The 5,131-nt window shown below is 43.2% G+C and overlaps 1 long non-coding RNA gene across 1 annotated transcript; it reads left to right on the top strand.

Annotated features, from left to right (window-relative positions):
* Positions 1–1,407: 1,407 nt before the first annotated feature.
* On the top strand, positions 1,408–4,528 carry LOC116406893. Its single transcript, XR_004219848.1, has 2 exons — positions 1,408–1,486; positions 4,142–4,528. It is a non-coding gene; the product is annotated as an uncharacterized LOC116406893 (long non-coding RNA).
* The last annotated feature ends 603 nt before the right edge of the window (positions 4,529–5,131 follow it).

Below are 5,131 nucleotides of genomic sequence, written 5' to 3' on the forward strand. Positions count from 1 at the left end.
TTGGTCTGACATGACCTGTCCTTCATAAAGCCATGCTGATTACTGCTCATAATGGCATTCTCCACTACATAATTTTGAATGTGATCCCTTAACAAGCCTTCAAATAACTTGCCCACCACGGATGTCAAACTTACAGGCCTATAATTGCCAGGCTGAGATCTTACTCCCTTTTTAAATATGGGAATGACATTCGCCTTCTTCCAATCCCTAGGTACCATACCTGATGAAAGAGAGTCTGAGAATATCAGAAACAAGGGCCACTGCAATTCTGCCCCTAGCTCTCTCAGTACCCGAGGGTGTATTCCATCTGGCCCAGGTGCCTTGTTTACATTTATCGTGTGTAACCCTTTAAGCACCATATCCTGTGCCAGCCACTGTGTAGTTGGAGCTGAGGCAACAGTGCAGCTATTGGGTGGGACTTGTCCCACTGGCTCCTCTACTGTATACACAGAAGAAAAGAACTGGTTAAGCACATCTGCCTTTTCTGTATCCGCTGTAACCATATTGTTATTATAACTCAATGGGGCCACACCCTCAACCTGCATCTTTTTACTATTAATATACTTAAAAAACTTTTTGGGGTTAGTCTTGGCCTCGGCCGCGATGCGCTCCTCATTTTCTATCTTTGCCTTCCGGATTGCTGTTTTACAACACTTGTTATAGTGTTTATAATCATTAAACGCAGCTACTGTCCCCTCTGACTTATATTTCTTAAAAGCTTTCCTTTTTCTCCCTATTAACTTCTTTACCTCAGAGTTAAGCCACATAGGGTGATTCTTAACACTTCTACTTTTTCTTATTAATGGAATAAATTGAGAACAGTAATGATTTAATATCATTTTAAATGACAACCATTTCTGCTCTGTGTTTTTATCAGAAAACATAATGCCCCAATCTATGCCCTGAAGCGCTGCCCTTAAGGAGCTAAAATTTGCCTTCCTAAAATTCATTGTCTTTGTTGCCCCCGTGTAAATTTGTTTCCTGCACCAAACATTAAATGAAATAACATTATGGTCACTATTACCCAGGGGTTCAACCACTTGCACATTTGCTATACGTTCTGGGTCATTAGAGATCACTAGATCTAGTATAGCATGGTTCCTGGTTGGCTCCTCAACAACTTGTGACATAAAGTTGTCATGCAGCAAGTTTATAAACTTGTTCCCATTTACTGTCCTGGCAGTACTATTGCCCCAGTCAATATCAGGGTAATTAAAATCCCCCATTATTATCACTTGCCCCAAACTAGCAGCCTTTTCTATTTGCAACAGGAGCTGGGCCTCCTCCTCTTCGCTTACATTAGGGGGTCTATAGCATACCCCTACAATTAGTTTGGTAGATTCCTTACTATCTGTGAGAAGCTCAACCCATAAGGATTCAGCTCCCATCCCATAAGGATTCAGCTCCCTGATGTTATTCATTCACGTGAAGATGGCATCTAAAGAGCGCACCTACATAGGGATGGTTTATTTCATTGGGATTTTAGGTAAATACCTTACTTTTTTACTATTTCACCCTATATTTTTTAACGCGTGAAGTTGGGAAGGGCCGATATTTGCCAAATGCTTAGCGCTTGTTGTTCTGTTCTGTGGGTCACTCAGGGAAAGCCCCCTGAGGGGCCATAGCTAGAGACGTTCAGCTCCGGGATATGGTACAAACCAGGAATAGAACAAGGGGCAGGCAACAAAGGCCTTACTATTGGGGGAAAAGGAGAGGGGGCAATGGCAGAAAATCTTATTAAACTGCTTATCGTTAGAACAGCTCCTTGTACTTGATCCCAACTAAGATATAATTACCCCTTATTGGGGCAGAACAGCCCTATTGGGTTTAATTAACGTTTTATTGATTTTTTAGTAGCCTTAAAGTATGGAGATCCAAATTACGGAATATCCTTGGTCCCAAGCATTCTGGATAACGGGTCCTATACCTATATTACAGCCCACCCTGTACAACCCATTGGGATAAAGATCTCCAGTACAAAGTGCCCCTTGGGTTTCCCTTCTCTCTATACGTCGGTTAATATTCCGGTTTCCATTCCTTCTCGGGACATCTCACAAATACAGCTTAGCCACTTGTACTGAGTACCTACCCCATATAAAAACTTCATTTTACAGCAACTTGCCCTTCAATGATTTCCTTGCAGTTCGGCATAGAAGACACTGTACCAGTGAGGGCCTTGCATTCAGCAGTTGCCCAGTGTCGGCTCCCACTATGGTAACTACCCTGCTGGGGGCAGTGCCTTTAGCAGCCAGGCAGTGGTTTGAATTAAAGGCTACAGTATGACTATTGAAGCAATATTGTTAAGTAAAATCTCTAGGTACTTATAGGTCTATACCATTAGATTTGCTTAAGCATTTAAGTACCATATTCTACCAGGCACTGAATAGTTAGAGCTGAGCCGTCTGTGCCACGACAAGGTGTGTCCTGAAAGTCTGACCCCTCTATTGTATACAAATAGGAAAATAACTGGGCAGGGCCCTCTTCATCTCTTGCATCGGTTATTGGTTTTTCAATATAATCTGTATACTAAAGTGTATACTCCCTTTGTACAATGTTGTGAAATATGTTGAATTTTTATAAATGTGCTAATACTAATGATACGAACTGATTAAGGTTTTTTTAGACTCAAATCTTTTTACTATTGCAATACTTAAGGTCCCCATACACGTGTATGGGCACTACCGATGGGCCTGCCCGACTGATATCTCAAAGGTGTTTATTTATGCATTTATAACATAGAACAACATAAAACATCATAAAACATTGACATTGGTTCTACAGACGCGTTCTTTTCATGCCAGGATACAAGTGATACATTAGGTTAAATAATCAATGATGTCCTACAGGAGGGAAGGGTTGGGATTGCCGGTGGGGGTTCAGGTTCCCAAGGGTGACCCTGCGACATCATTCCATGGTTTCAGCCAATGTTCCCCATACCTTGTCATACTTTTGAGGGCATCCTCTTGCTATGTAGGTGAGTTGTATCAACGGCAGGAGGGTTTTTAGTAAATTGAGCCAGTGAGCAATTGTTGGGGGAGAGTGTGCCATCCATTGAGAGAGGATGGTTTTCCTGGCATAAAACAGCAGTGTTCTATAGAGGATGCGTGGTGCTATTGTGGGAATAGTGTCATCCACAATGCCAAGAAGGCAAACCTTGGGGTTGATTATTTTTGGTAGAGATGTTGTGTTTTGGATGTGGTCTAGGACCTGGTTCCAAAAGTGATTTATTTGTGGGCATGACCACATTAAGTGAAAGTAATTGGCCTCTGGGGCATCACATTTGGGGCACTGAGACGAGTCACGGATTCCCATTCGATATAGTCGTAACGGGGTCAGATGGAGTTTATGTATAATTTTGAACTGGATTAATCTGTCTCTTGTGGAGATCAGATAGTCATAGGCCCTATCTGTCGCTTCCTCCCAATCTTCACTGTTTAGGCCCGGTATGTCTTGGTGTGCCCGACTGATATCTGGCTTGAAATCGGGCAGATCTCGATCGGGCAGGTTAGAAAATCTTGTCGGATCGGGGACCACATCGGCCCAGGGCCAAACGATTGAATGACCCTAAATTCCCCCGATATCACCCACCCGTAGGTGGGAATATTGGGAGAAGATCCACTCGCTTGGCAACATCGCAAAACAAGCTGATCTTATGGTGTATGGGGACCTTTACACCCCAGGGCCAAACGATCGAATTACCCTAAATTCCCCCGATATCACCTGCCCATAGGTGGGGATATTGGGAGAAGATCCGCTCACTTGGCGACATTGCCAAACGAGCGGATCTTATGGTGTATGGGCACCTTATGGGGACCTTTACACCCCAGGGCCAAACGAACGAATTACCCTAAATTCCCCCAATATCGCCCACTCATAGGTGGGGATATTGGGAGAAGATCCGCTCGCCAAACGAGCGGATCTTATGGTGTAGCAATCATTCCCCCATTTTCTAGTTTTCCTTTCTTGATTGAAAACGTACCTGTATGCTCTTCCATTCCTGTTCCCTTCCTTATCTCTGTGTGAAGCCACATGCACATAGGTTATTCTGATACAAATTTGCCCAGAGTCTGGCTTTGTTCAACTTTCTGTACTAAATATTATTTAAATAATAATTATTATCCCTCCCATTTTGTCATTGTAGGGGCCACAGCGGCGCATGAACTGATCGCTTATGAGAATGCTACAACAGGCACCATAGGTCAGTCTGTGCTCTTACAGGCTCGCCCATCAGTAAGATGCACACCTGGAAAATCGTTGTCGTTTCCTGCACATTCCTTTGCTTCTGCGTTGTCTTTGTGTTGGTTTTTCTCATTATCCACTGCGAATGTCAGCACTGATTTATCTCCTGATCTAAGGTGGCCATACACGGGCAGCACCACCAATCAGATCTGATAGAAAGCCAAGAGAAGCTGCAATTTGTCTTGTAGACTGTATTATACACCGCTCTTTCCCAATCACTAATGTTCCTGGTTGGCTGCAGCAGCCCATGTTTCCTGCTGTAAGTAATAAAAATGAATATAGATTGTGCCATGAGTGTTTATTGTTATATTTTATATATGTGGCTGTAAATTATACACACATAAATTATAAGCACAAAGACAGGGCCAATATTAATGTACCAGCAGTACAAAGGCAGAACCATAGTGGTCTGAGCATATACTGATGTGCAGGGGAGTTATATCAGGAGTCAGAACCAGCAGTGCAGAGAAGGAAAAGGGACAGACACAGTGACAGTTACACATAACTATAAACCCAGTGAGAATGGGGAATGAATGGATATTGGGGAGTTGTATCAGGAGTCAGAACCAGCAGTGCAGGGAAGGGAAAGGGACAGACACAGTGACAGTTACACATAACTATAAACCCAGTGAGAATGGGGAATGAATGGATATTGGGGAGTTGTATCAGGAGTCAGAACCAGCAGTACAGGGAAGGGAAAGGGACAGACACAGTGACAGTTACACATAACTATAAACCCAGTGAGAATGGGGAATGAATGGATATTGGGGAGTTGTATCAGGAGTCAGAACCAGCAGTGCAGGGAAGGGAAAGGGACAGACACAGTGACAGTTACACATAACTATAAACCCAGTGAGAATGGGGAATGAATGGATATTGGGGAGTTGTATCA

The sequence above is a fragment of the Xenopus tropicalis genome, chromosome 8, assembly GCF_000004195.4.
Source record: "Xenopus tropicalis strain Nigerian chromosome 8, UCB_Xtro_10.0, whole genome shotgun sequence".
NCBI lineage: Eukaryota > Metazoa > Chordata > Amphibia > Anura > Pipidae > Xenopus > Xenopus tropicalis.